Consider the following 19,182-nt stretch of genomic DNA (forward strand, 5'->3'; position numbering starts at 1 on the left):
ACTGTGATAAGTCATAACCTAATGAGACCTGATTTCCTCTGTAAAGTGGGCAAAATAAGAACACCTTTGTCAAAGGGCTATATGAAGACAAAATATAACAATGTAAGTAAACTGCTTTGCAAATTTCCAAAGTGATATATATGTGAGGTATTATTGTTATATGAGAGCCAAAAAGTTCTTAGAACTGTGAAAAAAGTCCTTCTCTCTCCCCATACCAGGTTATTGCATACACACAAAAAACCTCATCAGAATGTTAAGAAGCCCCCACTTTAAAATGGTACAGAATGAAATCTGAATACAAGCTGCTTTCCTGTACTGTTTCCTCCATACTAGAAAGCAGTCTTTTGAGAGTTTGGCAAAACAAATTAGCCTAAAATGCAGGCTGGGTTAGAATGAGCTAAACAGGAAGCTCTGCTTTTCCCCACTGTTGGTGATCACTTTGAAACAAACTGAGCAACCCCTCTTTGCTCCAATAGACGGAAGCAACCTCTGACTGTATAATCTTCAAGTTCTTACCTCTCCCTTTCACCCAGCTCACAAGATCAAATTGCATTTCTTTCATGACTTTCTAGTCCTCTAGCTCCCTGACCCAGTGAAAAAGAAAGAAAAAAAAAAGTAGGGGATAAATCTTCACTTTTATGCCTGGAGGGTTAAACTAAGCTCAACTCCGTTTTAAAAAGAACTTTTCCAAGAATTTTCTACAGGAACTTTGCTGGTGAGTACTTGGTAATATTCTTTCCTTTTTATCAGAAATTCAGTGGTCGTTTTGTTCTGTTTTTCAAGGCAGGGGGTGGGGAGAGAGACTGAGAGACAGAGATAGGGAGAGGAAGACGACACGTATTCCCAGGGATGAAAACTGATCCCTCCTTTGCTCAAAATAAGTAGACATTCAAATGTAAAAACTAGCTCTTAGCACCTGAAAATTTGGGCTTCCAGTCTGAAAGAAGTTGAGAATGTGCTTTTAGTCTGTATCAATTATGTTCATATAATCATGGGGAAATGATGGCTGTTAAAATGTTCAAAAATAACATTTAACAATGAAAAAAGTCCAGGAATTGTGATCTATTAATTTTTCCATGTTGAATAATTGTTTTCATGAAGAATAGTATTTCCCTTAAATAATGACAGCCAGTACTTTGGAAGGAAAAAATTATATTCTTTGTTAATTTATGGAGTCTTTCATGTGGATGAAAGTGCTTTTGGAAATCCTTTTCAACTTGTTGGAATGAATTTAGTGTCATTTCAAGATTAAGCATAACGTCTAAAATTAAAGGTTTTGTGAAAGTATGAAATAAAATCTCTAGGGATGCCTGTTAATTTTTCAGAGACCAAGACATCTTCATTATGATGATGAACCAATGATAAAAATAATCTAGTCCTTAACTTTGTAGTCTTAAAATAAACCAAAAGAGAGCAAAGTGGCACAGTTAAAATGGATAATCATTCAGTTAGTAAGACCTGGGTTCCAGTCCTTCCTTTAACAGATATTAGTTGTGTGGCAGTGGACAAATCACTTAGTGCCCCAGGCCACTCCTTAAAGCTGTAAGTATGGAAGAATTGCAGATCTGCAACTTTTCAGGGTTCATTCACCCTGAAAGTCCCTTGCAATGAGGAAATCACAGATCTAGATATGTTTTTTTTAGGAGAACAGTTGTGATTTACATCAGTCCTTTGGTTTGATGTGACACGATATGAAAGTACTCTTAGTCTTTTGGGCTAAGCATAGCCCAGCATAGATTCATGTAGTATGATGTATTCTAACACCCAAGAAAAAAAAAAAGCCAAACCTCACAACCCACTGAACCACTTTCTGTTTTTGAGGAGAGCTCATTCTATTTAAAATTTTAGGAGAAAGAAACACACACACACACACACACACACACACACACACACACACACACACACGAGGTCAGAGAGCCAGTACAGTGTGGGAAAAAGAAAAACAGAGAAATGATAAGCAACAGACTCAATATGACTCAGTACTCTGGAAATTAGTCATAAAATGACTTTGGATAATAAAGTATGACAGGAACCTAAGCCCTCCTTCCTGAGAGTATAAAGTGGGGAGCCAAGGAAGGAAGTAGGCAAGCCAAAAAGTCATATTTCTGGTAGAAGTACATTGTGTTTATATCACAGAAAAATGCAAAGATCAGGACACCTTTGAAAATCATACAGAGGTTTTTGACTTTCAAAACACTGTTTTTTACAATATTTCTAGTAATCCTTCAAATCCAGCAATGAAATAAAATTTTATTTCATTGCACAGCTTACAATAAAAGCTCACATAAAAATTCAAAATAAAGAAAATTGGAAAAAATAGAATAAAGGATTATCTTTAGGGTACATTAGGTAAGACTTATTGAATGTTAAGAGTTCATCTTATGGATGTAAATGGAAACAAGAAGCATGTCATGTCATGTCTTATAATGGGTAAGCAGTTACCACTGTCTTGGTACTACTATGTTATTTAAAAAAAATACATCACTCTATGATGTTGTATATATAATAAAGAGCAAAATATTAAAAATAAAGCAAGATATCAAATTAACTAGGAAAGAAAGTGAACCTAGTGTTTTCTATCTCAAAAAACTGTACTGAGCCTGACTTTGAATATTCTGTACTTGATTAGGTGGGCTATGACATCAATTTTTTTTTTGTTTGTTTGTTTGCTTTTGCAATTGGGGTGAAGTGACTTCCCCAGGGTCACACAGCTAGTAAGTGTCAAGTGTTTGGTCTGAGGCTGGATTTGAACTCAGGTCCTCCTGACTTCAGGGCTGGTGATCTATCCACTGTGCCACCTAGCTGCCCTCAATTAATTGTTGATTAAAAGAGTAGATCTTTAACTTGCTTTCTCATTAAGTAATTTAACTGGAAACCTCTTTTCACCAAAATACACTGTAAGAAACATCTGTATATAGATCATAAACTACTAGAATGTCAGAGGTTGAAGTTTCAAGTTACAGGCTTGGAGCCATAAAAAATACTTATCTTCTAATCCCAGTTCCAATGCTTTCAAGTCATATATGTGACATGAGAATGTCACTTAGCTTTCCAAAGTACCCATCCCTTCAGTTGTAATAAAGTGTTAATAATACATGAACATTTTTCTTCCCAGAGTTGCTGTGACAAAAGCATTCTGTATACTTTAAAGTGATATACCAAGCAACCTATCAACACACATATATTGTATTCCATATTTGAGGATAAGTATTGGGAAATACAAATGGAAATATATTAGTATATTAATTATGTGTGTAAATGTAGGTGTATTATGTATTTGTATACATGTAGAATATACCTTTCACTACATATAGGTGATATGATAGATAACCATATGTGACTGACTATATATAACTATAAAACTATATTATCTACATATGTATGTTTACATATGTGTGAATATATAAATGTGTGTGTGTTACACAGAGCAAGAAAGTGAGATAGACAGAGAAAGACAGAGACAGAGACAGAAAAAAATTGTATATAAAGGCAATTAGGTGGTACAGTGGATAGAGTCCTTGGCCTGTTGTCAAAAAGAACTGAATTAAAATCTGGCCTTACACTTTTAATAACTCTGTGATGCTGGGCAAAAAACTTAACCTCTGTCTTAGTTTCCTCAACTGCAAAATGGGAAAAATAATAGCACCTATTTCCCGGGATTGTTTTGAGGATCAAATGGGGTATTTTTTAAATAATAAGTTTTTTTTTTAAAAATTTTCTTTTTCTTACATCACCATAGTATCCCACGTATCCCTCCCCCTCCACCTCCCTGAGAGCCATTCCATATCTCAAGTACTATTTTTTTACAGAGAAAAAAGGTCAATCCAATTGATCCATACATTCATAAAATCCCAAAACATGCATAACGTGTAATACCCTCCACAAAGAGGTAGGTTGGGGGTATCTTCTCATATCTCTTTTGTGTTACACATAATCTATATAATTTTTAAAAATTGGTCTAGTGTGTCACTCACTGTTCTTCCCATTTACTTTGTAGTTACTATGTATATTGTTTTCATGGCTCTGGTTATTTCATTTTGCATAAGTTCATATACATCTTTGCAGGCTGCTATGTATTCATCATAGACATCATTTCCTATAGCACAATGACATTCTATTACATTCATGGGCCACAATTTATTTAGCCATTCTCCACTCCATGGATATCTATTGTTTCCAATTTTTAGCTATCGCAAAAGGTGCTGCTATAAATATTTTAGAGTATATGAAAATGTGTTTCTCATCAATTATTTTCTAATGGAGTCTCTGGTTCAAAGGGTATGGAAATTTTAATCACTTTATTTGCATAATTCTAAATTCCTTTCCAAAATAGTTGTACCATTTGACAGCTCCACCGACAGTGTATAAGTGTGTCTATCATTCCAAAATCCCTCAATCATTGCCTCACCATTTTTCAGCACTTCTGCCAATTTGTGAGGTATGAGGTGAAACCTTAGGGTTGGTTTGATTAGCATTTCTCTTGTTCTTAGTGATTTGGATAGCTTTTTCATGTGTTTGTGAATATTTTGTATTTTTTCTGAGAATTTAGTATCCTTTGATCATTTATCTATTGGGGAATGGTTATTAGTATATTATATACATACATTTCATTTTTTGCATGCCTTTCCAAAAAATATTTCACACTTTCCATATCTGTCTTCTCTTTCTGTTTATTCTATTCCCTCATGCTCTGATTTATGACCCCTGTAATAATCTGTTATCTCACTTTTTTCTGATTTTTTTCATACCATACATACATACATACAGAGTTATCAAGATATACATTCTAGGATCTCCCCTCTAGGCATTTTCTGCCCCTGCCTTATAGGGCTTACCCCATGAATACTCCTTTTCTGTTGTGCCTCATTTCCAGTATAAAGCCAATTATTTCGGGTATTGAGGACATTGCCTCATGATAGGCACCTTCCCTTATTGTGCAGCCCATCACTGATCCATACACTCTCTTGTTGACTTTTTTTTTCTACATTTGCTTGGAAATCTCTTCTTTGTCTATGCTATCCCACTTCTCCAGGTGCCAGTTGCCCCAGGGGTTCCCATTCCCTCGATTCTCAGATAAGTGGACTTTTCAAACTTCAAATCCCCCAGGGCTCATCCAGTGTAAATCCAGAGCCTGCTTTCCCTGGCACTGGCAGTTCAGAGCTGTAGACAATTCAGAGCTTTGCAGGGTTGGTGCTTCCAGGCCTTCAGTCCCAGCAGTCTTTTACTCCTGAAGGGCTGTGACCAACTGTTGCTGAGGACTAAGCAAATTCCATGGCCTGGAGCCAGCATCTCTGTGACACTGGAAAGAGGGAGGGCAAAATGGGGTGTGGTGCAAGCATGAGTGTTCATGTAACCCTGTGTCATGTCCTTGGGTCTGCTAGCGCAGCCTAGCAGCTGATTGGATGGGTGGTGGCAAAGGGGTGCTAAGTAAGCTCAGGGTCAACAGGCTAGGTTGAGTGGATTTTTTAAACCTTTGTTTTGGTTTCTAGGTGTCCTAGATTATGGAAACAACTGAAGTTACTTTATCTTTGATCTATAATTTCTGTTTTGGAGAGTTTTGAGAAGTCATGTGGATTAGAGAAAATTTCTAGTTTGCCATCTTGTTGCTCACATGACCCTGAGTAATAATTGTAAAGTACTTAGCACAATTGTTGGCATATAGCAGGCACTTAAAAAAATAAAAACAAAAACAAAATGCTTATGTCTTTCACAGTAGTATGGGGAGACAAAATGCTAGCTGCTGGGGGATGGAGGGATCAAGAAAGTCTTTTTGTAGAAAGTAAGACTTGATCTGAGTTTTGCAGGGAACCAGATATTCCAAGAAGCAAAGGGTGTAAAAGGGCTGCATTCTAGGCATACAAAAGAGCTAACGTAAGGGTGACAAGGGATAGATCATCATGTGTACAGTGGAACCATAGGCAAGTATGGCTAGATTACAGAATGTTTGGAGGAGGGTGATGTTTCAAAAAGACTAAAAACATAGTAAAGGGACAGTGTTAGATGTTTGATTCTAGAAGTAATAAAAAGTCACTGTAGTCTATAGATTAGACTTGAGGAAAATGACTCTGGTGTTATGTTGAAGCTAGATTAGAGTGGAAGATCTTGAGGTAGGATGACCAAAGAAGAAATTATTACAATAGTCCAGAAGAAAGGATGTGATGGTGATGGATTTGTGAGTGAAGAGGAGCGGGTTATGCAAGAGTATTGTGGAGATAGAAGTGATAACATTTGGTAAAAGACTATATATTTTGAGTAAATAAGTAAGAATTAAGAATGACATTAAATTTGAAAACTTGAAAGAATGGTAGTACCCTTGATGGTAACAAGCAAGTTTGGAAGAGGTATGGATTTGGGGGCAAAGATCATGAGATACATTTTGGTTATTTTATAGTCTATAGACAGTTTATTACACAGGACTAGAAAAATATTGGTGCTTTAGTATTTCTGTTATATTGATCTAGCTATTCTCTTCACTATTCATTCACAATCTGTTCCAGTCACTTCATAATTCTCTGAATCTTAAGACTTTTCATATTTTGTGGTTACTAGTGCTATAGTTGGCTCTCCATTTGTTATCTTTCATTCTTAATGCATAACTAGTCTATTTCCTTTTCCAGTCACAAAGGTTATTCACTTATTGCTTAACAGATTAGGAAACTAAGTCCCAAAAGGTCACACAGCCACTTAGTGGCAAAGTTAGAATTAGAACTCAGATCTATTTTATTTTGTAATTAAAGTACAACAAAGTACATAAAGGCATCTTGGCATAATAGATAGTGTGCTGGGCTTACAGTAAGAAAGATCAAGGTTCAGTTGTGACTTCTGACACAGCAAATATGTAGTCCTGTTTGGCCACCTGCCAAAATGAATAAAGCAGTGGAGTTGGAGTCAGGAAAACTTGGGTACAATCCTTTATTAGATACTTACTACCCATAAGACCCCAGAAAAGGTACTTAATGTCTTTAGGCCTTAATTTCCTTATCTATAAAATGGGGATAATGAGGCACCTAACCTCACTGGATTATTATGATGACCAATGAGATGATATACATAAAGCACTTCCTAAACCTCTAGCTATGATGTTATCACTACTACTACTACTACTACTACTACTACTACTACTACTACTACTACTACTACCATTACTACTACTTTATTATCATTTATTATTATTATTATTATAATTACAAGTCAGTTAAGGTACTCATGAATGAACCCCAGGGAGTTCTTTAGGACTTATATACTAAGTGATAGTTTGGGATAGACCTGAAAAAGCATATTCATACCCAATTTTCAGGATAAAATTTCTTCACTATGATTGTCTATTTGCATTAGTCAAATTAAATATATGATTGTTAAATGTTATAAATCTCATGATTATAAAGTTAATGTCTATAACTGTAGCATTATCTAAGATAGATGATAGATAGATATAGATCTAGAAACTTAATAGAATTATACGGATGGTCAAGCCCTTATTTTTAATCACATTAAATTATTTAATTCAATTAAAGTAAAAGAGAACAATGTGTCATGGATAGGGAATAGGATTTTGTAGTAAGGAAGAGTTACACTCAAGTTCTATTTCATATGCGTGTGTATATATGTACTTATACATATATATTTACATACATACATATATGTGTATAAATTCATGTATAACTTAAACCCAGGTCTTCCTGAATGTGTCTACCCACATTACCTACTACACCACATTTATTCACATGTTTTAGTACATGCATGTGTGTATATAGTTGTGTTTGGATAGTTAGATACATAGATAATTACATACAATATATTTTGAATCTTTTATCTTGATATTGGTGGTGAGTAACCTTAAGATTATTTGTTGACTGGAGTAGTGGTATTTTAATCCAGATTCTGCTCTTTTGCCCTTTAAAGGCTTTAGTGCTTCTGGGAATTTAACTCAGAAGGTTGCCTTTTCAGGACAAACCATTCAGCAACATCTTCAAAACTATTTTCTCTCTGAGACCATATATAGAAATGATAAAGTTCCTTTTGAATTCTGCCATCTGTAGTTTTCAGTCATTTATATATAGGATATTTGGAATGTCTATAAAAATTCTTGTAACTGCACATAAACGGAACCATTTCTACATCACTTTCCATACTTTGAGAAAAAGGGAGGGGTATTCTTGCTGGGTAGCCCTCCTTATTGCCATTATACCCTGCTTCTTTTCCAATATCTCTGTTGCTCTCCTCTACTGCTGTCCTGTACTTCTGATTGTTTGTCTTGGTCCTAAACTCAGTTCAGTGACAGATATAGCTTTAGGAAATACTTTAAAATAATGTTACTTCTACTGAAAGACTAGGAAGTCCTTAATTATCCTCCCTTCCTTTCTCTCCCTTCAACCCAGCAGATTATACTAAAGTATTGTCAATGCCTTTTGTCTCTGTCACTATTATATTATACTTCACCCTTTTAGTGTCTAGTTTTTGCCAAATCCACAGTTTCTGTAAAGGAGTTCCCTAAAATGGGTCTGTCTCCACACATCCTCCATAAGTAAGATATCATCACAGGAAACACAGAGAAGCACATTAGCTTTTCCTGGGATTCTGGAGTTGAAATGAGAGGTCAAAGGAAGCTGAAAGAGAAAAGGGCAAAGTAGAAATGAAAGAAACCATGACCAGTGTCCTAAGAGAGGAACATGTGTGTGTGTGTGTGTGTGTGTGTGTGCTAAAAGTATACTTCCATATAATCTGACCCTGACATCCCACTGTTAAACATGAAGTAGACAGAACTGTTGCACAGTAGAAGGAAGCTTGGGATGGCATTTTTGTAAGCACTGCATCAGAACTCCACATAAATTGGGGAATAAGGACAAAAAATGCTACAAGTTCCTGACTAAAAGAGTTCATAAAAACACTGAATTACAAAACTTTCTAACTGAAAGGAACTACAGAAGTTGACAAGTCCAACCCATACATAACCAAGTATTTCCTCAATAATAAACACAATAAGTGGGCATTATTTTTTTTCCTTCAAGACACTCTATAAGTAGGAAATTGCTACTTTTTGAGATGGCCAATTCCACTTCTGGATAGCTCTAATTGCTGGGAAACTTGTACTTACCCCAAAAGTATATTTGCCACCTTACAACCCTACTCATTGCTTTTTGCTCAGCCTTTTCATAGCAAGCAGCACAAATCTAAACCTTACTCTATGTGACAGCTCTTGACAATATGAAAGATAGTTCTTAGGTCCCTCTGAGTCTTATCTTCTCCAGTGTCAATACCCTTCATTAGTCATCATATGAAATATCCTGCAGTTCTCTCACCATCCTACTTGTCCTCTTCTGGACACGCTTCAAGTTATCTGGGGTTTACTAATATTTGGTCCTCAAGGACTAAACATTGTGCTCCTGACCATTGAGGAGTATGGTGGAACTATTTTCGCTTTTATTCTGGGTGTTCTGGCCAGAGCATTAGACTGAAGTACGGTATGTAGAGCTGACATGTAAGAAGATGTAGATTTTGGGACCCACTGGTGTTATATCATCGAATATTTGAAGGAATCTGATGTCCTAGCTATGGACTTAAAATAGAGGAACAGAGAGAGAAGCAAGCAATTATATGATGCTTTAGTTGGATAACACAAAGTCTAGCCACAGAATATAATAGTGCTATGAAATATCAGTGACCCTGGAAAACACAATAGAGAGACACTTCATACCACATAGTTGAGAGACTTACAAAATAGCTCCAGTGAGTGGCTATAGCCCTACAAATACTATGAAGCCCATTGGTTGTCCGTGGTAGAACTAGGGGGAATACCAGGTGAATAGGAAAAAAGAAATATGGGAGAGCTGAAGGAATGAGTCCATAAAGACTCCATTTCTATTTCAGTTTAACACCATAAGTACAGCTAACTGAGAGGTTGAGTGATTGCTGAGGGTCACACAGCCAGTATATGTGAAAGATGAGATTGAGGGCAGAGATTGTTCCTTGTCTTTCTTTGTACCCCTAACACTTATGGCACAGTGCCAGGCACATCTTAGGAGCTTAATAGATGCTAGCTGAATGAATGACTTTTTGGCTCAGAGGCTAGCTTTCTATCTACTATGGCCGGCTGCCTTTTTCTATCAGGGATGATAAATTAGCTCCATGTGTCTAAAGTGGAATAAATTATTACTTCTTAAGCATATTATTCCAAAAACCTTTCAAAATTAGTGACTCACTGTATATACTTGCAAGCCTATGGTGTTTTGTGAAGAGTCCAAGATTTCTCTCCCTGATAGTATCCTATCCCAGTGCCCTTCTAATTCTTTTCCTCCTCTAGCACTATCAAGGATGCTGGAAGAATGGGGCAGCTAAGTGGCACAGTGGATAGAGCACTGGCCCTAAAGTCAGGAGGACTTGAGTTCAAATCTAGCCTCAGACCAAGCACTTGACACTTACTAGCTGTGTGACCCTGGGCAAGTCACTTGACCCCAATTGCCTTTAAAAAAAAAAGGATGCTGGAGGAAGATTTGAAAAAAAAAAATTTGTTTTAAAAACAATAGTGAAAAAAGTGGCACACACACAGATTTGGAAAGAAGCAGTAAAGTTTATAATACAGAATGGCAAATGATACAGAATGTCAATGTCATTCACATTTGGCTTTGGAAGATAGTTTATCCCACACGTATGAGTAAGAGAGATGAGTTCCTCTTTTTGCGACCTTTTATGCTTACCTTTTTTGAAGAAATCCGTCATAGGAGCATCTCCTGACAATCATACAATTAATATCAAACAGTCGACAAATATTTATTAAGCACCTACCACGTGGCAGGCAGCTAGGTGGTACAGTGAAGAGAGCACTGGGCCTGGAGTCAGGAAGACCTGGGTTCAAATCCAGCCTCAGATACTTACTAGCAGTGTGATCCTAGGCAAGTCACTTAACCCAGTTTACCTCAGTTTTCTCATATGTAAAAATGAGCTGGAGAAGGAAATGGCAAGCCACTCCAAGAAAACCCCAAATGGGGTCACAAAGAGTCAGGACATGACTGAAAATGACTGAACAACAACAACAAATCTGACTACAAGTCCAGCATTCTATACACTTCACCTCTCTGTCTCTCTTTTCCCTCAATTGAGCCTGCCTATCAACCACTTGCTCCTCAACTGCTATCCACAGGGAGTGATCTAATTCATTTTGCTGATTCCATTTATTTTTCTTTCCCCCTCAAATACACCTTTACTATGTCCTTTTAAGCTTTAGTCATACTCTTTAGATGGAAACAAAAGGTCAGAGTTTGGGTTCTACAACTTCTACTATTAATGTTTGTGGTTTTGTTCTGACTTTAAACAGATGATGTAGAGAAGTATAACATATTTTCAAGTTAATCACCATTCATTGTCAAATAGCAGACAGTTGGACCTTAGTGAAGAAGATGTAAGAAGGGTAAATGATTTAGAGAGAAAGCAGGGGGAAATATAGAGAGTGAGACAGACAGGGAAAAAGGTAATAACCCAGTGGACAGTTTCTGAGGAACTGGGTGATAGGAGTGGTGAATTTCACCTTAGTGAAATTATAAAAAAAGAAAGATGGAAGGGCACAGAGCACAAACTCTGCTTACATTTCTTACTTCTCTCTCTACCCGCTTAGGCAGGGGTGGGAACCTGTGGCCTCCAGGCCACATGTGGTCCTCTAGGTCTTCACTTGCAGTCCTTTGACTGAATCCAAACTTTACAGAACAAATCTCCTTAATAAAAGGATTTGTTCTGTAAAACTTATACTCAGTCAAAAGGCTGCACCCAAGGAAGCAGAAGGCCACATGTGGTCTTGAGGCCCCAAGTTCCCCACCCCTGTCCTAAGTCCTTCTGTATATAGGACTATGAGAGGTAATCTAGAAATTGTGTCATCGAAACTTTAATCTATCATATCATAGCTTTTTAATGCAAATAATTTCACAAAGATAGCAGCTTAGAAGATATTCTTGTCTGGGAAAACATTACAAAAATACTTTATACATTGATAGACATGACAAAATGGCAAGAATGCTATATTTGGAATTAGAATTCCTGATTTGGAATTCCAAGTATGTCTTTTACTAGCTGTGTGTCTTTGAGCAAGTCTATTCACCTTTCTGGCCTTCACTTTTCTCATCTATGAAATGGAGACTCCAACTAGATAAGTAGATTTATTTCATTGAGACAATTCTACCTGAAATTGGGTAATCTTTATGTAGATGGTTCCCAAGTCTGTATATCCAGCCTAGTATGACACGCAGTACTTTCTTCTCACATCTGGGATGAAATACAAAGTCTTCTGTTTGACTTGAAAACCTGACACAATCTATCCAACCTACCTTTCTACATTTAGTGATCATTACTTTCTTTAATATTCTCTATCCAAACTGGCCTAATAACCATTCCCTGTATATGACATTTAATTTCATATACCATCCCGGGCATATATTAGGTATTTGTTCAGTGAACAAATGAACAAGAATACATGGAAAGTCATGTCAAGCATCTACCAAACTATAGCTATATCCACCATCTTCTTCTTTTCTCATACTATAATAAACATCTGCTCTATCACATCAAGGAATGAGTGTTTACCCTCAACCTTGAGAGTCCAAAGTACAATCTTAGCAGACAAACTTACTCTACTAAAACAGCAACTTAGAAGAATGTAGTGGAAGTTGAAAAATGCCAAGGGAATAAAAAATTTTAAAACTCGGGTCCAATTTTGACTCTACCACTAATTGTATCTCTTCAGAAGTATCATTTAACTTCTCTGGGCTTTATTTTCCTTTTCTATATGAGTTTATTGGAGTACATGATCTCAAAAGGTTCTTTCCAACTCTAAGCTTCTAGGGACTCCTAGTGATTTCAAGAATATCACAGTGAAGTAGAGGACTCTCAGTTTCAGAACATGGTATGAGCAACTCTAGACTTCTTCAAATAAAGTTTACTTCAGTTGTCATCAAATATGTCTTCCTTTTTTCTTTTCCTAATTTTATTTTTATTTTGACACATTGCCCAGCCACTACAGGATAATTATGAAACTGTTCCAGAAAAATTGTAAGGAACAGTGCTATCGACACATTCTTAATAAGGCTGATCTCAATAAGAGATAAGAAGAAAATAGATATTACAGAAATAAAAGACAGGCCTTTGGTATTAAGTCAGTCTTCAGAAGAAGTAATGTCTGTGACTTTGATATTAATATTTAATATTGATTAAAATGACTTTGAACTAAATGAGAATTCAGGCTAAAGAAGAGTATGCCCAAGAGGAAACCATGCTTGGAATTGAGCTATCTCTAAGCAAGTGACTTCTAGGTTTCTGTATCTAACCCTAGCCTGGCATTTTCACTTACTCACCTAGTGGCTCCTTCTTACTCCTAGGATAAAGTAACCATTCTTCTGTTTGGATTTTAAAGTTTTACAACCTATATTTCTATTGATAATGCACATTACTCTTTTACATACTCTTTCTCCTAATCAAACCAACCCACCTGCTGTTACCTACACATCATATTCTATCCCCCATCTCCACAGAAAAGGCCAGAGTCATCCATCTGCACCACTCCTTCCCCATGTTGCATTTTCCCCAGCTCACCCTTCCAGAGGCCCCAGCCTAGAAAAACACATAGATACCAGTGTCCATTTTATATCCTGATTTTTCTTGTTCAGTATATCTTCTAGCTGAAGTTTCAGAGTTAATGTTGAATCTGAATTTAATCCATACCCAAGGGACCTGGAGGCAGCTAGGTGGCACAGTGGATAGAATTCTAGGTCTGGAGCCAGGAAAACTCAGACACTTACTAGCTGTGTGATCGTGGGCAAGTCTCTTAACATTGTTTGCCTCAGTTTCCTAATCTGTAAAATGAGCTAGAGAAGGAAATAGTAAACCACTCCAGTGTCTTTGACAAGAAAACCTCAAATGGGGTCACAAAGAGTCAGACACAGCTGAAAAGACTGAAGAACAACAACACCTAAGGATCTAATTGTCAGATATTTATTGATCCTGATGTTCACTCATATGCATTGAGCACCTCATCTTACCCCAGAGACTAGGTAGGAAGTAGCCTCTGAAACTGACATCAGAAGTTTGACTTTAAGGTCTATACCAAATACACATGCTCTGTATTTGTGCTCTTAGAACCTGGGTTCTCTCCAAAAAATATCCTATCCTTGAACACTATCTCCAGGGATTGTTGCTTCTCTTTAGTCCCTTTTCCCTCCCCAAACCTATACTGGACCAGGAGGAGATGTTGGCGTACTACTTATTCTATCCTGCTATAGTTAAATTCATTCTACATTTTCTTCTAGAATGTTCACTCCATCCATTGATATTACCATGTCCAAGGACACTATAGTTAAAAAAAACCAATCTCCTGGACACACTCTCTCCTTCTTCAGGGGACATAGTAACTGATTAATAGTCTTTCTATCCAACCCCTACTACCAAACTATGCAGTATGCAATAGAATCTTAGGTCACCTTATCACCCATAACTATGGTAACTCCATATCATGGAGTTACCATGATGGATGATGGATATGAAATATCCATCTCTGCTGATAATCTGTCTTATAAGATGAGTAAGGTTTCAACTGGCAGAAAAGTAGAAGGTAACATATTCCTTCTTTAGGGAATGGTTTCAAGCAAAGGCAGAAGTAGCAAAGGAAGAGTTTGTTTAGGTGATGGTTTAATCAATTTTTTATTGTAGTATTGGGGACACAAAGAGTACGGTGTGGAAATTCCAGTGGACTAATGATGAAGCTTGGTACTCATCTCCAGACAGGATGTATAATGAGATTTCTATTTTTGGACACAGGCAAAGAAGAAATTTCTTTTGCTTGATTGCATATTTAAAGTAACTTATTTGTTACCAGGGTTTATGGTTTTTGTTTGTTTGTTTGTTTGTTTGTTTTTTTAGTGAGAAGGGGAAGTTAGGAGAAAAAATATGTATTTTGTTAGTTGATAAGAGTAAATAAAAATTTTCAAAAACATTATTATTATTAAAATAAAAGTAGAAGAGTATGTTAGAGCCATATTATAAAGAGCATTGATTTCCAAGTCAAAGGTTATTTGATAGACAACAAGGAGCCAATGAAGGTTTGTGAGCCATAACTGAGATAAGTTGATTTTCTAAACATATAAACAAGATATCAGGGCAGTTGGATGCCTGGGCAGCCCCAAGGGCATTAGGCATCAGAGTAAGTAACAAGTTTGTTAACTAGGTACAAGGAACCTTCAGGAAAGACTACTGGAATTGAAAACAAATGAATGAATGGGGGAGATAGGAAAGGGCCTTAAACCTGGGTTAGTTAGGATCATATCATCATAGATTAGGAATTGAAAGGACCCATAGAGATGATCTAATTCACCCTACTTCCCTTATTTTTCCTTATAAAGAAATTGAGACCTGTAGAAGTTCATAGGATCATAGATTTGAAGCTGGAAAACATCTTTAAGGTCATGGAGTCCAAACCCCTCATTTTATAATAAGAAAATTGAGGCCCATAGAGATTAAGTGATTTGCTTAGAGTCATACATGTACTAAATATCAGATGTAAGATATAAGTCCACCTCTACCTGACTCCAAATGCAGTATTCTATCTATGACACTATGGTGATAATTCATTTGCTCAAGGTCACACTGTAGTCAAAATCAATGTTCAAAGGAAAATGCTCTAGAAAAATGTTGTATTTGGAGTCAGAGGACTTAGTAGTTGCCTGACTCTGGACAAGTCCCCTCACTTTCTTGGTCTTTAGTTTCCTTATACGTAAAATGATTCAGTTTGACTAAGTAACTTCTTACATCCTTTGAGGCTCTAAATCTATGATCATTTGAAATTAGATTGCCTTACTCCCAATCTCAATCTCATTCCACTGTAGCATGTTTCCTCAATCCCCAAGAACTGAGGGGCTTTCCATATCTACTAGCCTTATTATCTTCTTTTAAGTTGCTACTCCCTTTTGATTTCACTCTTTTTGACTGCCTGTTCCCCCAAATTTCTGACCACATCCCCTGCTCCCATACTTGTCACATTCAGGTATCTTTTTCCATTTGTTTTGACATATCTCTTGTTCCATGCAATATATAAACATGTTATACAGATGTGGCCTTTAACTTTTTTAGGAGGTTACAGAACAAAGTAGGAAGGCCATTGAATAATAAAAAGTGATTGTAGGGTGTACAATATAACAGAAGTGGGATCATTTGAGAAAAAAAAAGGATGAATAAACAAATAAATATTGAATGTACAACACCAAGCCACAGGATAAGAGAGTGGAAATTTCATTCTTCCTCCATTATAGGTTGTTGAATAATGGGGAAATTCTGTATTTTACAATAATCCTACATCAGGTTCATTAAATTCTTTGGTTTTTGTTCTTTTGTTTGTTTGTTTTTAACTGATTTTGGATATGGTAATGGAAAACCCCATGGCTTTAGCCTGGAAAAAGGAGGAAATGCATCCCTGTTATTATCTGCCAGAAATGATACCATGTGTTTCATTGAGCTAGAGATGCTATGTGAGAATAGAGAGTAAGCAAAATAGGAGTTTTCAGTTTGGAAAGACAAAGATTGAATGAAAATGTAACTAATTAACTGTTTAAATTACCAGGTATTTATTAAGTGCCCACTTTGTGCCAGACACTAAGTCAGGCACTGGGAAGACAAAGGCAAAAACAAAGCAGTCTCTGCCCTCAAGGAGCTCATATTCTTTTGCATGTAATGAACATTTGTAAAACCACGGAATCTATAAATAGGGTGAACACATCATTTTCTAGAACTAGAGGATAGCATTTTCATTTGGATAATAAATTTAAAGTCAGAAAAGGCTTTAGAAATCTTTAGTCCAAATACTACACTTTACAGATATGGAAATTGATCCTTTTAGATTTTTTTTTTAGCCTTCCAGGGGTCCCACAGGTACTAAACAGTAAAGCTAGGTCTTGAACAGAGATCCTCTGATTCCAGATCGAGCCTCCTTCCCAATGAAAAAGAAATATTTGAAAGCAACACTTAAAAGTATATTCATAGCAAGTAGTGAACTTAAACAAAATGGTATAAACTAAAAATACAAATAATTCCAAGAAGGTTTTAGTTGCAATCATGAATGGAACCTGTTCGTACATAAGAGGGACTTAAGAGAAAGAGGTAGAATAAGAAAGTCTTAGATGATGGACATCTAATGATGATAGCTCATATTCAGATAATTCTCTGAGAACATTCCTCAAAATACCCGATATCTCTGGGTTGTTGTTATTATTCAGTCATCTTAGTCATGTCTGACACTTGCTGACCTCATTTGGGGTTTTCTTGGCAGAGATACTGGAGTGGTTTGTCATTCCTTCTCCAACTCATTTTACAGATGAAGAAATTGATGCACACAGGATAAAGTGACTTGCCCACGGTCATATAGCTAGTAAGTGTCTGAGGCTGAATTTGAACTCAGGAAGATGTTTTCCTGACCCCAGGCTTGGTGCTCTATCCACTGCACCATCTACCTATCAATACCTGTGGGTAAGGGAGTACAAATATTATTATCCCAAATTTATGGATAAAGTAAATTAGACTCAGAAAGTGACAGTGTCAATGATCACAGAACTTAGAAGAACTTATTATCAACTAATAAGCTAATAATAAGCTGGGCTGTGAAACCATGTCTTCTAACTCTTAGTTCGAAGCTAATTCCTTTATACTATGCTATCTTCCCCAAGGAAGAATCTCAACTATATGAAAAGCTATGGGGCAAAATTTAGGTGTACATCTTTCTCCTTTGCCAGTATGACATAATAGATGAGATACATAGCTCATAAACTGCCCCTTAGTGACACAGTCAGACAGATTTCTGAGTTGAATGGAAGATTGTTTTGACCCAGGAGGTCATTTTGATGCTATTTCTGGTGCTTCTGTTGCAATGGAGAGAAAAGAAGTGACATAGAGTAGCACATTTTATATCCTTCTGTTTCCCTGACAGTAATTCCCAGTGTACAAAAGGATAGGATGATAGCCAGAGATCAGAGCTCACATAAGTCATTGCTGCTTTTCTCTTTTAACCCCTCAGAGCAACAGTAGCAGCTAAGAAGGCAACTGAGAGCTAACTAGAGTGGTGAGAGTGGGGTTACTTGGGGATATCCACTGAAGAGTAAGATAGCCCAGCCTAGTCCAATAAGCATTAATGAAGTGCGTGAAATGTATAAGGTACTGTGGTGGGTGTCAGAGACATAAAGACAAAACACAATATAGGTCTTATCCTCAAGGAGCTTAATTTCTACTGATGTATTTAACACGTAAATAAAGAAATAACTAATAATAATATAACCAGAGAAGTAACCCACCCTATGGTAGGTACACGAGTTGTCTTTTTTTTTTTTTTTTTGAAAGGTGGGGGAAATCAGGGTTAAGTGACTTGCCCAAAGTCACAAAGCTAGGAAGTGTCAAGTGTCTGAGACCAAATTTGAACTCAGGTCCTCCTGACTCCAGGGCCAGTGCTTTATCCATTACACCACCTAGTTGCCCTTACATGAGTTAAGTCTCGAAGGAAGTTTGAAATTTTACAACTACATTATATTGGAATTCCTCTACAATTTGGTATGAAGGAGTACCAATTAAAAAGAAAATTAAATGAACAGGTATTGAATAAAAATAACTGGTAACTCATATTTGCATGGGTTTTAAGGCCTACAAAATGCTTCTTCACAACAGTGAGTTAAGTAGCATACTTTAAGTGTTACTTTATTTCTGTTTTACAAATATGAAAACTGGGCACAGAAAGGTGAAGTGTTTTGCCAAAATCACAAAACCAGTAAGAAACAGAGCTGGGATTTAGTGCTAAAGTCAATGATATGTACAATGATAGTAGTTGAGTGAAGGAAGAAATTGAGGCAAGCTGATAGAAATAGTAGAAGCCTTCTTGGAGAATACAAGATTTGACATGAACCTTGAAGACAGGTAAGATTTTCTGGATCAAGGGAGCAATAGCCCCATTGCACTCAGTCCTAGTCAGTCTAATATGGAATACCTAGGCTAAAGAATAGAAGACTTTTGGATGCTCCAGGCAATGACAGTCGTCTTAAAATATATGAAGGCCTGTCATGTGGAAACAGGATTAGAATTGTTCTATTTGATCCCAAAGACAGAACTAAGAGAAATTGGAAGAATTTGCAAAAAGGGAAAATTTAGGCTTGCTGTAGAAAAATTTTCTAATAATTA

The 19,182-nt window shown here is 36.6% G+C and overlaps 1 protein-coding gene across 3 annotated transcripts in view; it reads left to right on the forward strand.

Annotated features, from left to right (window-relative positions):
- The first annotated feature begins 417 nt into the window (after positions 1–417).
- TFPI (tissue factor pathway inhibitor) overlaps positions 418–19,182 on the forward strand; it is a 124,045-nt gene continuing 105,280 nt past the window's right edge. The window contains exon 1 of one of the 3 annotated variants that reach the window (XM_027865930.1): positions 418–715. The gene's annotated coding sequence lies outside the window, so the exon portion shown is untranslated. The remainder of the gene's footprint in view (positions 716–19,182) is intronic. The other 2 variants (XM_027865933.1, XM_027865931.1) reach the window with 2 other exon arrangements.

This window comes from Vombatus ursinus, unplaced genomic scaffold, assembly GCF_900497805.2.
Source record: "Vombatus ursinus unplaced genomic scaffold, bare-nosed wombat genome assembly UNPS02014779.1, whole genome shotgun sequence".
NCBI lineage: Eukaryota > Metazoa > Chordata > Mammalia > Diprotodontia > Vombatidae > Vombatus > Vombatus ursinus.